Source organism: Pieris brassicae, chromosome 13 (genome assembly GCF_905147105.1).
Source record: "Pieris brassicae chromosome 13, ilPieBrab1.1, whole genome shotgun sequence".
Classification (NCBI taxonomy): Eukaryota; Metazoa; Arthropoda; class Insecta; order Lepidoptera; family Pieridae; genus Pieris; species Pieris brassicae.
In genome coordinates this window covers 4,921,422-4,939,780 of record NC_059677.1, presented here as the reverse complement: position 1 = coordinate 4,939,780, position 18,359 = coordinate 4,921,422, and the positions used below count along the sequence as shown (strand labels likewise).

Here is an 18,359-nt window from a genome sequence, read left to right as displayed (position 1 = left end):
GTGCACAAATAATAAACCAGAAACTGAAGTACTTCTTTATTTTGACAAAATTCAGCCGATGGCTTGTCGATTTGTCAATATCTAATGTACTACTGATCGGCTTGATTCTCTCGCTCCTTATGCAGAGAAATTGCTTTCCTGTGTGTAAAGTAAGATAGGCTTTAATGAGGTTATTTTGTACAGAAAATAATTGATTTCCGTTACGTTTATTTTGTAAAGAATTTGTGTTCAAACGAACTTCAATATGATTGCTATGTTAGGATAACAAAACAATGAACAGGATTCGGTCATTACGTATGAAATTGGCGTTTTGTTTTTGGTTATGAATTCCAAATATAATAATAATATTTTGATTTAATTTCTTGTCTTTGCGTCACTCTATTTATAAAATTGAAAATTGTTGCCATGGTACAACATAGCTTTGGAACAAGAAACTATAGTCTATTATTATATTAAAAAACAGTGGCGCTACAACCTTTTTAGATATGGGCCTTAGATTTCTGTATCTGTTTCATGATTTGTTATTCTAATAGACAAGTAGGTGATCAGCTTGTGCCTGACAAACGCCGCCTTTTTGGGTCTAAGGCGAGCCGGTTTCCTCTAATGTTAAATTTGCACATGGTAAGTCAATATGCACAGATCAAACCTACGATCTCAGGGATGAGAATCACACCCTTAAGCCACTAGACCATTACTGCTCACTGTATTATTACACGAGTTAAAAATATTTTAGTTGTATCTATCAATCAAATTTTGGCGAACGTAATTTATTACTTTCACCACAAACCGGCTCCTGCTAGAGCGCTGCTAATGTGGTCTTGATAAACGCTTTCTGACGTGAATAATTCAATATAAAACGTGTCCATATTCAATTCAAAATTACTAGTTAATTATACTTGTATTTTCATAAAACATTCGTATATGTCGAATATTTTTTTATCTGTGATCGACTTTTATTTGTCTATGTTTTAAAATGTTATCGAATGAATTGGCGGGAAATCCACAGAACAGGGAAAGCTGGAAGTTACTGGTTTCGGAGGCGGGTAGAGGCACTGAAGGATGGTTATATATTAGGTATGGCCTCTAGGTGGATTATTTTGCATAGTTAATAAAATATAATTAAATTTTGGTTGGTTCGTTTGGATTTAAGCACACACATAAATAATCTCGACATTAAATGCGCTCTTGATAACGAAACTCTCTCTACGTGTTGACAAACTTTTAAGTGTTGACGAAGCCCTCTTCATCTTTATTATAAAATATGGAATAAACAAACCTGTGTGCTATAGAAAAAACATACATTGTCTATGTTTTGTATTATAGCTGTTTGAAACTGCATCATCTGTGAAGTTATGAAAGTAAATTGTCAAAGTGACAATTGTCTATTAGGCGTGTAAATTTTTAAACCTAACTTAATTAACATAGACATATATTTACGTCTTGCTATTGGCATTACTGTCTCGTTATACGTCAAATAAGTTATTTGACAGTGAAAATTGACATGCTGACTGTAAATGACAACAGTTCTAACATTAATAAGCAGAAATAGCTAACGCCCCAGTTTTGGACCATGCAACTACAAATTACGAAAGAAAATAAGAAATCTTTAATTATACTAACAAAATGTTGTACTGAATACATGATAATTTCTTGCGGAAAGAGCAATAACCGTCTCTAGCGGTATTTTGTCTCTATAACTCGACAAAAACCACCAAAAATTGTGTTGAAGTTCCATTGATAATTAGTAGATAATAAAAAAGCGCGATAAGCCACAGATAAAACAATCAAATGTCTATGTCACGCACGAATATTGCACACAGATTATAGAATACAAATGTTATATAAGTTTAGATTAAACCAGTTTGAAAGCTCATGGGCTGATCTAGGTCGGTCTTGGCTATGGGTCTCCGACCCCGAACAGAGCCTTGAGGTTTTACAATTTTTAAATTGTCATTATTACAAATATTCTATATCCTTATCGGTAAAAATAATAATACAGTGGCGCTACAACTTATTTAAAACACAGCTAGGTTGACCTGGCAATTTTTGGGTTAAGTCATGTTGGGCGTGGTTGAGGCGCTTCAAGGAAGAACTTAATAACATACTTGACGACACCAACCATCAACCTTCAACTAATCATACCAGGAAAAGTGGCAAGTAGAACATAGACAATGTTTTGGTCAAAGCGCCAACGTTCGCAAGGAGACGTGGGCTTGGGACTATAGGAAGATGACGCCAAAATTATCCATAATGCAACAGACTTTAGTTGTTGGGACATGCACTGAATGGCGGATGACAGAACCCAAAGGTTACTGAAGAAACCCCACCCTGGAGAAACCCCGGTAGATTTAAGCTGCGTTGGAAGGATTTGAAATTCAGATAAATTGGCTGTGCCAAAAATCAATCTGGAACTGTTTAGGAAAAACACCTTTTGTATGGCTATTAAGGTTTACAATAATTTAAATTAAAATTGTTTCTGACTAGAAAATTATATTCAATAAATGATTATTTGCGTGAGACACTGTAGTTGATATAAATTTAATAGCATTTGATATTATATGTACGATACAAATAATATAAGAATTGACCAATTCAAATGACTAATAATGTAAAATCTAAAACTCCTTTAAAGACAAATTTGCGCGCCATTGTGTGTGGCATATGCGAACTTACTATTGTACCACATTTATGTACCATATTCTTGCAATAAATTATTATTATTAATAGGTATTCGATGCTACGAGATTGATTTTGATGGCGAAGATACTTGCTGAGGCCCATATTGTTTATAACAAGGGGCAAACGGGCAGGAGGCTCACCTAATAAGTGATACCACCCCCATATACTACATTACCAGAGGCACGCACGTTGCAGGCCTAGTAAGAATAGGAGCTGTATTGATGATGAAAACATGCTGGTCGCCAAGGGAGCAAGATTTAGACAGTATAATATGGTCACTTTTAAGTGGCGGTTAAACAGGTATGTCCTGGACATCAAAGCTTGTGGCCAAACATCTGTTGAGAAAAATCAAACATAAGTCGTTTGCCAAAGCGTGATTTTAAAGATTCACACTGAAACTGGCAAACATTGTTTTACTAATAAAACTGTTTCTTCCCTTTGGAGTAGACTCTTGCGCCGTGTGGTTCAAGTGCAGAGCTAATTGAAGATTTAAGTTGGCACCTGGTACTACTGGTTACCACAGAACTGGTGCTTTCCTCGCTCATCAAATAATTATCGGAATACAGCGAGGAAATTCTGCAACAAAGGTACACTGCCACAGGAATCAAACGTTTCAAATTTCTTCTTATTTTCTTTTTATTAATTTGTAATTATTACTGTGTAGGTAAAGAAAATTATTAATACTGTATATTTGATTGTGATGTTTAGATTTTAATAAACAATAATAATAATGATACCAAGAACGCGTGTAACCTCTTCCAGCCTAAGTGTTAATTGCAGTCAAAAACTAAATATATACTCTCGCGGGAACTATGTTACTTGATTAAAAACTCGTTACAATACGGAAAAGGAAATGATATGTAGCCCATACTTCCTATAAAATTTAGTTATAATGAATTGTTCAGATATCCTATTCAAGACCAGAGACATGTAGAAAGTAGATTAGAAAATGTTATATTTAGGTGTTATTCAAAATTATGCTAAATATTTTTAAACGAAACTAGTCTGCATTACAATGAAAAAATTATTTTAATGCTGCCACTTAAATAATTTAGTAACTGATTTATGATTTGTCAATCTAATAGGCAAGTAGGTGATCAGCCTTCAGCGTGTCGACTTTTTGGGTCTGTTGCACGATGTTTTCCTTTACCGTACGAGCGAATGTTAAATGCGAAAGAAAGTGTATTGATGCATAGATCGAACCTACGACCTCAGGGATGAAAGTCGCGCGCTGAGACTTGGCCAACTGTGTAATGTTGCCACTAGTGCATAATAAAATTAAAACAACATTCATAATATTTTCCTTTGTTAACAACTTTTACACATTTAAAGAAAACACGTGACCACGCACGCTGTAAAGCACGCGAAACGTCGGGAGAAATTTAAAATTATGTAAAATAATAATAGATTCAATCCGGTAAAAAACTGTTTTCGTTAAACATTCATAAATTATTGTCTACCTGCTCAAGTACTCCAAACAGTTGCCTACTCTAAACTTAAACTGCAACCATTGTTAGACTATAATGTTAATAGAAATGTTATTGATGACGGTAAATACTATAAGAAGTTATTTATCAATTTTCACAACTAATAACTCAAAATCTGACGCAATCTTTCTTCCATTTAAAACGGCATCTCCTGGAGAGACGAGAGAAAAAAATCTAACAACAAATTTAACAAGCATACATTTTCAAGGTCAAAGGTTAATTGTGAAACCAAGGACGGCCATTTTCTGCGCAGGAGTCGGTCTCGCCTGACTGAATACTTGTCTTCCGTCTTACAAGGGTCAAGGCATCTATGAACGGTCATTTCACTTTGATTCACCTGTAAACGTGACTCAACAATTATTTTCCCTAATTTTAATTGTTTAAATTAGAATTATTTTGTATGATATAGAAAATTGTGGAATGCCTTCTAGAAGGCTTCCTACCAGTGGGGTCCACATAAATATCTCCTGCTCTCCTCTAACATTATTATTTTATAAGCAATATAACTGAGAAGTCACTCCTGTTATATAGTTTTTACAGGAGCCTGGTATACGATGTATATAAATGAATTGCTGTTCGTTTGTCTTGCTAAAACTTGAGAATTTCTGGAGCGATTTTACTAATTATGATCTTAAAATATTTGTGAAAGTTCCGGGAACGATTAACATGGCGTAAATACAGTCAAATCCAGATAAGTTAGAGCTCAGGGTACCATTCATTTATTTTATCTTATAGAGGTTTCTCACTAACCCGAGTTTCTACCTTACATTTGGTCCAGGTCTGTCTTACATATAGGGATATATAAATCTATAGAATACAATAACAGACGCACATTTGGTTTTAAGTAAATAATAGTCCCTCGAAATTTTAGAATGACTAATGCGAATAACTGTCGCTTCACGCGTGAAAAATTACTGTCATACGTTTTTCATGTTTCTCACTTATATACTATATACTACTACCATATGTTTCAGGAGGGTAAATGACGGGATCCGGTAAATACTCTCATCAAGAGTTTTCTCGCTTAACCGATTGTCATCTACTCAAATGACGTTTTCGATACAATTCGTTGTCATAAACACATTTGATGTCTTTTGTTTTTTAGTATTTATTTCCAACACACAACACAGTGTTTACAATGCTCTTAAACTACATGTTTTTTTAGAGATATATATTAAATCTTCTGTGTAATTAAACTGCTAAGCGGCTGGAGCGTGTGATAAATATAACAAATGGATTCGAGAATGGTTCAAATAGATATTTTAATGTTTGTTTTTTTAGAATTTTTAAATTTAAAACGTGTGTATAACATCTATAGACACCCTTAGTAAATATAACAATTATTATTAATTAAATGTATTATGCTAATGGTTAATAGATACAAGATATATATTAAATATATAAAATCGTTGTCTATGGATAAATTAAAGTATATTACGAAACATAAAAGATCGCAAGAAGATTTGACTTTAAACTTCACTAAAGTTAAAGTTGAGCTGAAAATCAATGTTATGTGATTCCGCCACCCATGGATACTGACATTGCCAGAAGGCTCGCAAGTGCGTTGCCAGCCTTTTAGGAATAAGTATGCTCCTTCCTTGAAGGACCCTAAGTAGTGTTCGGGAATACTTCAGTGGGCAGATGACGCGCGGAAAAAACTGCCTTAAGATACGATTATTGTTCATGATGATAGGTATTAGTTCGAACAACGCCTGTGAACACTCTCCGTGGTAAATGCGGGAGAGGATGCAGAGGCACACATCTCTACGCCAAGGTATCAAGCCGCTCGGTAAATGACTAGTCGTCAAAAATATATTATGAAAGCCTTTACCCGGAACTTTTACCTAGCAACACCTTTAAATGACATATACAAATGTATGTTGTATGATGATTCATGACACTTTTCATAACTTAATATTATTTATAGATATTTACGTCTGCATTGCGCAACGGCATCTTGGGTTTTGTTTAACTTGTGAAATTCATTTCACGACCATAATTGATAACAATGTATGGGTTATAATTTCACGATCTTAGACGATTTTGCGTGATAATTGACAGTTGAAACTGAAACTAATTAATGTCAATAATTTAAACATTAAAATTAAAATATATTCCTACTATAAAAATCAACTTAATTTATTATTCTATTAAAACATTATAATAAATTTGATAACGTAACAATATATTCTAATAATGTGATTATTTAAGAGTTGCTTTTAATGACTAATACGTAAAAGTCTTCGTAATAACTTCTATGTAAAATTCCTTTTGAAACAAATTAGCACGCCATTATGTGTGGCAGAATATGAACTTTCGATTGTCACCATAAAAAATTTGTACCATATTCTTGCAAATAAATCATAATTATTTTAAAAAATCTAATCCTTGATGGACATTTGTACACAGAGCGGGAGAGAACTGACCAGAAACACTCCGCCATTGTTATGCAATACATTTTTTAATTAATATTATCCAAATAGACTGTTAATTGGTCTTAATGATACCATGTCTGAGATGGGTAGGAAACCCACACTGATCATTTTAACATGTAATGTTTGGTCTGAGAATGCTTTATCAGTTTCGTGATAATGTTTTTCTATACATGTCGTCATGGTTATGGTTTATGGGGAGAAATGGATGGAGGAATCTAAGAACAGATGCAAATGGATTTCAGAGACCTTTATCCAAAAGGGATCTGCAAAACGAATGGTGGTAACAATAACTAACGTAGATTAAAAGTGTAATAACAAAATTAACATCCATTTTATATACTTTTTACATTTAAATAAAATCCGAATCCAAGCCATACTCAAATTGTTCAAAGTAAGAGTATACTCCTATAGGCTGGCAAAGAACCGCGAAAACTGTTTTTTTTTTAATGTAAAGGCAAACGGGGAGGAGCACCTGCGCCGAGCGCATGCGCGCAGGGACTTCTAAGAATTGGTACGCTCTTTTCTTGAAGGACCCTAAGTCGGAAATAATTCAGTGGGCAATCCTTACAATATTTTCCTTCGTACGAGCGAGTGTTACATGCACACATAGACATTGGTGGTTCGAATCTCACTGATTGAGAGGTTAAATTAAAAAAAAATTGTCGCAACAAATGAAAGCGCTTTCTATTAAGCTTAGGGGTGTAAACAAATGAGTTTCATGATTAGATTTCCTTGAACCTTTCATCATAGGGCAAAGATTCACGATGTGAGCGTGAACAATGTTGGTTACGCCCAACCACACCCTCTAATGCCATCTTTAGACGCTGTGAATAAACTTAGACTGTGTTCGGTTCGGTTTCTATATTCAACTAATACCGTTTCATTACCACTCTTCAATTTCTCTTCTCTAAATTAGTGGTGCTACAGCCTTTTTAGGTCTCGGATTTCATGGATAATCTAATAGGCAAATGATCAGCCTCGTACGCCTGACACATGCCAACTTTTAGTGTCAACAAGCAGATTTCCTCACGACCCTTCCTCTACATCTCGTCCCTTACCGATAAAAATGTTATTAAGCTAACCAAACCAATGTTTTATAAAAAAATTTAATGGATACTAAGTCGAATTGGTTCAGTTTTGTAAACAATGTCAAAATTTAGCTGAACTATATAGGTTTCAGACATTTATTATATTGGCCATTGGCCATTTAATAATAATTGAAGTAATTACAGCTGATCAAAGGATCGGCCATCTTGTCTGTCAATCAAGATATTACATTTTAAGTTTTTTAAATACGTTTACACATATTTATTTATTAATCAACTTTCAAAGCACTCAAAGAGAAGACAATTTATAAAATGATTCCCTTATTATATTAATTCCCTCATATAAGAACTTAGAGTGGTTCTGATTATTGCAGAGTTTCAGACGTTGATGCAGAATACGAAATTCTAGCCGTATCTACTTCGACGTCCATCCACAACTGAGCGTTTTTTAAGGCAGTTTTTGTCGCGCTATGTTGCACCAGCTGCCAATTCCAATTCGATTTCATTTCCTTCAAGAAAAGAGCATACCAATTAGTTGGTATCACTTAAAATCAGTAGAGCCTTCTGCCCGTTTGCCCCTGGTTCATTAAAAAAATTGCTGGTGTCCAATTCCTGATTCTAATTTTTATCATGGCTTGAACAAAATGTAATACTTAAGAGTTGCACGCCTAACTCAGACAGACTAATGTCATATTTATAGCATTTATTGTTTTAAATGTCAATAAAAAAAATATATTCTTTATCCAATCGTTTCCACATGACTGCGCTCACGTTTATTAATATGGAAGCAATAAAATACATATTATTTATTGGCGCATGCGTCACCATTGTCAGAATGCATTTACAGCTTAATGGGGTATAAAGGTTTCATATTTATTTCCTATAAGATATTTTATAACTTAATGTCCTCTAAACATGGGGTCAAATGGTGTCCACAGTGAGCCTTTGTCGCGTTCTCCAATCTGGTATTTCATCACGCTGCAAATCTTTCCAGCTCATTGCCACAACTGTATGACCGCTAGGTTTGCTTGGGCTAGCAGGTTCTGATGAAGCTCCAATGGGATAGGGATGTCTTTGGAGTGTGTCCACTGGCGTTGCTTGATCCACTGCAAAGTTGCTCCTTAGATATCTTCTTGTGCCAATTAATACCCAGAATACAGCGAAGACAGCGGTTGACGAAGACTTGGAGGCGAAGTGAGATGTCGTTATTTTTTTATAGATATTAGATATACAATGTAATATTTATTATAAACATTTTATATTTAAAAAAAACACTTCGTAAGCAGCTTGACACGACGCCCACAGCGTTAGCGATAATGCAGTATAAAAGACTTCAACGCTTTGATATTTACGGTTTATATTTATTTATTAAAGTTCACCACATCATACATGCTACATCTACAGTATATGTTACAAAAAATTGAAATATATATAAAATGAATTTACTAGCCATACAGCGGATTGGGTATAAGATAGGCGTTTAACAATGCTTTCTTTAAAATTGATCAGCCCACTGTCATATCCAGCTCCGGATAAGTACACTTTAATCCGTTATAATCGCGAAAAAATCAATTAAAAGGTGCCTGAACTCCTAGGCCGGCCTTTGCAGACGGAAATTGGGAATTTCTGCTGACTTAAAACATCGAGAATGACTAAAAATGTTACAACATACACGTATATTAGTATATATACAATAACATATTTCAATTGTATTATCAGTTTATTTAAAACTAAATTTTTGAGTTTAAAATTAAAATGATTTACAAAGTGACGAGAGTAAAACGTCTATATTTCTTGAGAAATTTTCTTTTTATTTGTGTGTATATAGTCTGTGAATAATCTGACAACTTTTAAACTTAAACAGAACAAATCTCAAAACAATGACAGGCAAAATTACGAGCTCTTTAACATCTTTTCGTCCTAGGCGCGACAGACAGCCCCATGGGCTGACGCTTTTTCAGCGCTTCGACGAGCCTTCTGTGCTATTGGATGGTGTTAGACTAGCTTAGTTAGCCAGGATCTTACGCACAACGAACCTATTGAGAGTCTACGCGCGGGAACTGAGTCCACAAACCAATAAACAATAACCAAAATAGTCAGTAAAAATAATCTCGCTCTCAGTCGACGTAGCCCTGGAATGCGTGGCTTCCCAACGAATACAAATTCTCGGAGGAGTGAGGGCGCTCCATGAAGCGAACCACCCTTCTTCTGAGCTTCTGGAAGGCGCTGGGCTGGCTTAAATAGCCAGGATTTTACGCACAAAGAAACAAATAAATCTCTAATTGCGGAAATTGAGTCTACATGATATTAGTCTTTGAGCTAAGATTTTTTTCCGATGTTTTAATTATTTTTTGGTATAAAAACTTTTAATTAGGCCCAGGAGAAACTCTTCCTGTATGTATCAATAAACGTGATAACCTTCATCTGTTGTTGCAAAATGTTTTTATCTTTAAGTAATTAAATTATTTTATAATAATGAACCCGAAGTTGTTTTTAATATAAATGTTATTCAAAATAATAAACGTATTATAATAAAGACTTAAACTTATAGCCTAACTTAAGACTAATAATTAATTTAACCTAAAAGTGTTGAAAGGTGATGCTGTCCACTTATACTTGTCTGTATGTGTCTGTGTTATGAACTGCTTTTGAATTTTATTTATTTACTTTTGATGTGCGGTTATAAAATATACATTATATTGTCTCTTATGTAAACACAATATAAAGAAGATACTCTGTTATTGTGTTCTCTTTCTATTTACCACTGTGGATCACTTAAGAGTAACGTACTCTATCACCAATTCAAATGATTTCACTTCTCACTAGGCCCGTTGTCAAATAATTTAATTTACACACTTTAAAACCAAAAAGAAAAGAAAACACAGCTACAACCTTAATGACCTGGGACTAAAGTATATGTTCAATATCTATTGCATGATTCCGTTTTATAGTCTGTGCCTAACACAGTCTGTGGACTTTTAAAAATATCGAAATGTTTTTTTTGTAATCTGTGTTCGCAGTTTTTTACGTAAATAAATGACTCATGGTAGGAATTAAGACTGACGAAAACAAAGAATCGTGTTACGAATGTCATCTATTAATAATCAACGAAAACTTAATTTATTCGCTTTTATTGTTATTTTCGTAATTCCTACATAATTATGTATTAACATTGTATATTCGAGGATGCTTGGCGGGTCCATGCGTCGTGGGTTGTGTGTGATATTGCGGGCTACTCGATTGTGAGTAATTTGCATGGATCTGATCTGGCGCTTTCTTAAGTTCTCATGTCATTTTTAAAAGTATATATCCTTTATAACATATATTCATAAGTATCTGTGTGATGACTTATAAGTGTTAAAAAAATACTCAAGAACAAAACAAAAACTTTACAACAGAGAGGGATAACGGTCATCTTAAAACCAATATTCAACATGTGTCAGGCACAGAAGTCTGATCTATAATAAAAATAATGAACGAAATGGTTTTAGATTTGGATCACTGGATGTTCCAACGAAATTTTCCTTTGTTGTTTTATAATAAGTTAAAAAAATCAGCAACAAAAGATGAAACTCATTACAAATATTAAACAGTAAAAAATTAAGAACCTTTTGGAATTAAATAAAATCTTATAAGAGGCTTAAAATTGTAACGAATTTCGAAAGATTACCATATTATCATTTTTGGGTTATGATACAAATGACACAGATTCTGTTTTAATACACATTAAAAAGATAAGTGTTTTTAAATTAATATTTTAATATTATGTTCATCCTTTGCACTAAAATTTTCGAGCACAAACATCATTGCATTGTTAATGTGTCAGAGCTCGGAAGCATTGATTCGCGGCTGGACCATTTTTTTACGTGGAAATAAATAAGTTAGCTCTTACACGACATAAACTTGGCATCCTCTTTTCAAGGTAAGGTAAGGTGGACTCAATTTCCGCACTTAGACGAGTAGTTGGTCCGTTGTGCGTAAAAGCCCTGGTGAATTTAGCCAGCCTAACTCCTTCTAGAAGCACAGAAGTCTCCCGGGCACTTCACAGGCTTCGCGGAGCGACCTCACTGTTCTGAGGATTTTCATGCGTTCATTAACCACAGCCTCGCATTCCAGGATCTGCAGAATTTTCCTAATTCCGTCTCCAAAAACCAACCTAGGAGTTCAAGCGCCTCTCATTCGAATTCTTCTTGATTATAATGGATTAAACAGTGGTATTCGGTAGTGGTATGAGTGGTACCAATATATGATTTTTTTTGCTTAACAATAAGCATTAGTAGTTTTCTTTGTAACATTTATGTTAACCGTAATCGTCGTATGTTTTAGATAAGATAGCTTGTAACATATACTATATAGTGGTATGTGGTAATGTGGTAAACTTCAATAAATAAATAAATAAAATACCATCGATAAGATTTGGATGGACAAACAAGCCAGCCATCAACAGCCTTTCTTCAGTGTGTTACAAAACGACATAAAGCACGCAATGGTCCCGATAACTTGGAGATCCTTGTGACCGTTTGAGTGGAAGGCCGAAACCTGTGCTTGCTTATAGGCCTTACGAAGGTGCTTAGGTCGAAGACAGTGGTGAGTGGATATGGCAACACCAACACCATCAGTAATGAAGAACGCGACAAAAGAAGAATGTACTCTCTATTCATTTAGAGGAGAGTCCACATCAGCGATCTTGTCTCTCTAAAACTCCTCCGAATTTTTTTTTTAAATAATTTTGTGTATATTTTCAGCTATTTTTACAAAAACAAAATAAGTCACTCACTGATGAGACGGAAACGCCTTTGTATATACGGGAATAGAAACATTTCTTTATTTCGTAATCTATCATAAATTATATGCAACAAAAAACAAATAATTAACATATAACCGAAGTAATAATCAAGTATTTACGATAGAAAAGTAACTAATTACAATAAAGAAATTCCCAAACTTAAAATATAATAAGCTCCCACAAGAGTCGTTAAGAAATTGATATTAAATAAAACTAATTAACTTAATATTGTAATTGTTTTTTTTTATGTTTAGTCAGCAATGTCTTCAATAATGCGCTTTCCGCAGTACACCATCGTAGGCATTAACTTAATCAATTACATTTGATTACCTTACTTCGAAGATAATTACGAATTACTCGTTTAACATTACGTGTTTCTATCTAAATATTTAATTATCTGAACATGGATAATAATTACTTTGCACAATGTATAATATTAACTGCATTTCCTACTTCTAATGAATTAAATCATGTCCTAGGTCAGTACGAGTCTCGAGACGCCGGCCTCAACGGCGTCTCTTACCTCCGTCAATATTCCAATCATCTTATAGTCAACATGCATTGGTAGGGACAGCCAATGGATCTCTTTGAGGATGGGACGGGCTTTTGGGATGCTACTTGTAGACACGTAGACCCGTCTTACGTCCGGACAAGGACAAACGCTGGCACAGCCACAGAGCAGAGCGGAGAATAATAGACGGCTAATATATATGAGTATTTGTTCCCTTTGAAGTACAGGGTCATGGAATTCAAGTTGTTAATTGAGGATTTTTATTGGCACCTGTTAGATAGCACAGTTGACACCAGATCTGGTGCAATATAAATATCGCAATACAGCGAGGAAATGCCATTCACACACTGCCACAGGGACCAAATTTCAAATTTCTGTTTATCCATGTCTAATTGTTATCACAATATAAGTGGTGTCGTAATGCATAAAGGTGTTTGTGCCTTGGCGTGTTGCAACTTGAGGAGGCGTTTAAATATACAATAAATAATCTAACTCAAAAAGATCGTTTGGCCAATCAATTAAATCAAGTTTATTCAGTTTAGATACGTCTTAGCGCATGCTTATGAATGTCAAAAACGTTTACAAAATTCGCGAAAGAGCAAGACTATGCCATACGTTCGCGAAACTATCAAGAGGCCTTGTTCTGAGAAGAACGGCTAAGAAACTCACCAAGTTTTACTCTCCCTGTACATTAGAATTATTCAAAGGAAAATGTCATATCAATTGAGACAGACCACTAACATAAAACATATGGGTACATGATGTAGATCCATCCAGCAGGAAAAGAAAGGTCTTAGTCCACAAATGTCTGCTTTAAACCGCTTATATTCCTGATTAATATCATGTGTTTTAATGACAGTCTACAAAAAAGTTAATGCCCAGGTAACTTATACCTAAAGGATTTTTTTTTAATAGCGTAGAAGTCCCTAGTTCTGGAGTAATCTATGCCGCCTCGGATACAGTGGAATGTCTAAAACTAATCAGCGCGAATGACTTAAAGACCATAGATGATAATTGTGTATGGCAATTCCTGGTATGTCCCTTAGTAGCAAATACATGTATATCTAAAGCGACCACTGCCTTGAAGGCCTTCAACAGTTTTAGGTCATAATTTGTCAACGTGGTAAACAATGCTGTAGGTGACAGCGTGAATGCTTGTACATAAATTATGTATTTCTCTATGATAGATCGAAAATCGAAAACTTTTAACTGACAACGAATCCGGAAAAGCTTAAAATACACCTGTATAGATCAAATTGTCTGGTAAATGGCGTTGAATGTCAAATAAATACCTACCATACACGAAACGCGTCGTGGATAAAGCTCTTAATATTTAATGAGGTGGAAATAAACTTGTTCATGAAGAGAGTTACCAATCACCAAATATATAAAAAGTCGAATTGAAAAATTAGTTTATCACGAGTGAAATCGTCAAAAGACTTATATTCAAAGCTCTATTAACTTTCAAATGCTTAATTCGAATATAATGTCAGCATAGACCAATCAAAGGTAGATTAAAATGTTTATTAAAATAGAAAACACATACCGTTGTAGAGATGATCCAATAACAAAACAGTAACACTTGTATAATGAACGAGCACTTTGTCTTTCATTTATAGTCCATACATGTGACACAAGTGTGTTAGTCCTGTGGCGGAGGCCGGTGCTTCTAGGGGCCGGCAACGCGCGGTTGACTGGCGTCCAGCCGCACAATGCGCCTTGCAACGGTAAACTGGCTGCCTCGCGCGTCAGCCTCTCCCTCTACTTCCCTCCTAACAAATAATACCGTACGTTGTACTTCTGTTGGTAACTTTTATTATACTTTTATTAGTGTTGGTGGTCTGCGCGTGTGTGCGCTGCGCGTGTGTGGGTGAGGTACCTATGCGTGCTTTGATCTTACGATTTGGTATGCACGTAGCTCCGAGGCTGTATTTTACTTGTATAATATCTAGTCAATAATTTAAGGTTTGCAACACACGCTTTACTACAACTGGGTCAATAATCGGTATCTTCACCTAAAACGCCACGTACTAATTTTTGGTGCCTAGTTTCTTTGTTCGTTATGATTGCAACCTTCGGATACTTGAGTAACTAAAATTAGATCACGTAATGTCTGATCAAGAACTGATAAGTTTTTGACAACCAAGGCTATTCAAAATGTTAGCCGCACTTTAGTATTTAATACATATGGTGTAAACAGTTTATATTCCTTAAATAAATAATTATAATATATTTATTGAACCAGTCGATTTGTCTACTTAAAGTCCTACAACCCCTAGATGAGGGGGTTTACACCTTGTTCTACATCTATCCGGCTCTCTGTGCCTCGTCTAAGTGTATGACGCCAGGTTTGCCTGGGTTGGCCAGGCTTCCGCTTGCCTTGCGGGATCCAAGCCTGCTTGGTAACATGGTGGTATACATTCCGAAGGGATCCCAGACGATTTGTATTATTTCTTTACACAATTGTTTGAATTAATTTAAATGTAAGTCCATATAGTTATTAAAAAGTCACAAAGAACGTATATATATAAGAAAAATATGCGTACATGAACTAACTTCTTCAGATCTTCTCGAACTCATAAGATTCAATATTCCTGCCAGATCTCTACGTTCGCACAGAACCTTTAACCTTCCGACTTCCAGAACCAACATTGGGTTCCGCGAGGCTCTTCACAGGTTCTACTTTGGATTCTGCTACTAATATCGATGTTTTTTCACACTCCTCTACTGCTTCACTTAAGAATGGGTTAAAATAATTATTAATGTCCTAAGCCTTGTATCTTTCTTCTTTATTACAGCTACTAGTATGTTTTTCGTTCTCCTGATTTATGCATTTTGTTTATTGTCAATTTAAATAACGTTCTGCTGTCATGTTTTGTATTGTTTCGCTTTGTATCTTATTTTTTATCAGTGAAACTTTTTGTGGATATATCTTTTTTTTAAATTTTATTGTATAGAGATGTATCTATTTTGTTTCCGAAATGAATAAATATTGTGTTAGTCACAAAATGATCCTAAATATTCTCGTAAATATAATTGTAATTATAAGTTTATCATAATACAAATAGCTTAAATCCTGTTAAAAAATTGTTTTCTTCCAATGTGTAAAAGCTATGGAAACCAAAGACAATATAATTGTCGTTTATTAAAACCTAAACATAAAAATCAAATACACAGTATTTACAAGGTTAAGGAAAACCTACATTTATAATTGACAATGAATTAAAAGAAAATTAAAACAAATTTAAAAAGGTCCGTCTAGTCCCTGTGGATTTACAAAAAAAAACTCATCAGTCATACGGAAGCGTGCGCGTTGAACTCTAGCTCGAACGGTGAAGGAAAACATCGTAAAGAAATTGCTTTCGATTGCCCTAGACGGAGTGTCTCAGACCCCCTACTTCCCTATTTCCTATTGGAAATAATGATCACGAGGCAGTTACAGAAGGCCTTCCAAAAGGCAACACTGATTTTTGTTTAAAAGTCCTCCAAAACAGCTCGACTGATGTTTATGACTTTTTTGTAAATATATGTTTAATCTACTAATATAATGATATAGAATCTTAGGCCTTAAGGCTCAAATGCACAGGCGTTGAATAAAGATTGAAATTGGCTCCTGGGTTCAACAGGTGACCCCAGAGCTGGTGCTTTCCTCAATGAATAAGTATCGCAATACAGCGAGAAAGACAAATGCTGCCAATGTTAAAGGTATACTGCCACAGGGACCAAACTTTTTAAATTTGTTATAACTATGTTTATTTATTTTTATTATTACTATGAATGTAAAAAATTGTAAATACTGTTTATTTTAATATGTTCAAATACGTTTCGGGACCGCAACACATCTGACCTTATTAAGTTCTCGAGTCATTTTCACACGGGTATTCTATAAGATATTTTCATAATTATTTTGATTGTTTTGACACATATGTTCATGTGATATTTGGGAGAAAAATAACATGTTCAAAAATTCTTACTAGCTATCAAACTATTTTAACAGCTTGTCAGAAATCTCACACTTAATTAGAGTTTTGAAAGAAAGGCGCATTTAATGGAAGCTTTTGAGACCATACGCTTTTAATAAATATCTTTACTATTTTTATTATTATGACATTATAAATATTAATAATTGCATGCCTATTTTAATATGGCTGACTGTGGGGATTTTTATAATTAAGGTACCTTGTATTGTAGAGTGTTTAGACCATAGTTATAAATAAATATAATAAATAATAATAAGTAAAAACTTTACTCATTTAAAATAGGTTGTGACTAAATCCATATATCGCTACACTTAGTCAGTGGTACATGGTACATGTTTAAAACAATCACAACTAATTAAACACAAGTCTCATAAGGCAATTAGTATGTGTGAATGGGTGTGTGTGTATGTAACTGAGTGTATCTAAGAGTTGTTATAAGCGTGCGCTGTATCAGCCAGCGTAATTTTTATATTATTTGTGAGTTTATATCTAGATAGTTTGATTACCTCAGAATCCATTAATTGGAAATTTTGTTATATAGGAAGGGGCCCCTGAGTTCAAAGAAGCGTTCGCCAAACACAGCCCTTTTTATGACGTCGAGAATACAAAACGTCTGTTCTTAGATGTCTGTATTTGTTAATCCATGGAGTTTGTGATATCCTAAACAGATGACTAAGATCGCATTTTTTATGTATATGCAATTGGGAAGGAGCTTCAGCTGAGGTTAACGTGGGCATGAACACTCACATTGCCTAAAGCCTCGCAAGTGCGTTGCCAGGCTTTTAAGCATAGGTACGCTCAAATTGGTTCGGCAATAATTCTAGGTGGAGTTTGACTGTGGGTTATCTAAACGATCTGCAATAGGCAACTTTAAGAATTGTCATCTTTTTTTTATTATTATTACATTTCTTATATATATAGCTGTTTTTGACAATTAACCAATCTGAATGTATATTTTTTTGTAAACAAATTATATATTTATAAAAGAAAAATGGTTTCATGAATTCAGGTTTTAGTGCCTAAAAAGCTAACCGGATGTACTATTACAGTAAAAAAGCTCTTTTAAACCTATCCCGTCTTTACAGGTATATCAATATTACAGGTATTTAATAAAAATAAAAAAATATATTTATTTTATTTAATCCAATTATGGCAAATCACTACGAGACAAAACTTATTGTTTTTAAGTACGACTGTCATATGTCTTAACGGTATTTGCTAAGATTCGAAATATCGCAATGTAATATTTAATTTAATTTATGCTATCGCTTACAAAGATTATGTATATGTTATAAAAAACGATATACACACAGAGACATATGTGAAAATGATACGAGAACTCGAGAAGGAGCGGCGCTAACCCAAGAGGGGATTTCAGGATTTACTACGGCGTGGCAGATTAATATACAGGGGGATACCTTGTACCCAGTGAAAT

The 18,359-nt window shown here is 34.4% G+C and overlaps 1 protein-coding gene across 2 annotated transcripts in view; it reads right to left on the bottom strand.

Moving 5' to 3' along the window:
* LOC123717848 (zinc finger protein MSN2) overlaps positions 1–15,812 on the bottom strand; it is an 81,427-nt gene extending 65,615 nt beyond the window's left edge. Inside the window, exons 1-2 of one of the 2 annotated variants that reach the window (XM_045674097.1) lie at positions 15,491–15,812; positions 14,491–14,716 (exon numbers count right to left, since the gene is read on the bottom strand). The gene's annotated coding sequence lies outside the window, so the exon portion shown is untranslated. The remainder of the gene's footprint in view (positions 1–14,490; positions 14,717–15,490) is intronic. The other variant, XM_045674098.1, reaches the window with a different exon arrangement.
* Between the last annotated feature and the right edge of the window lie 2,547 nt (positions 15,813–18,359).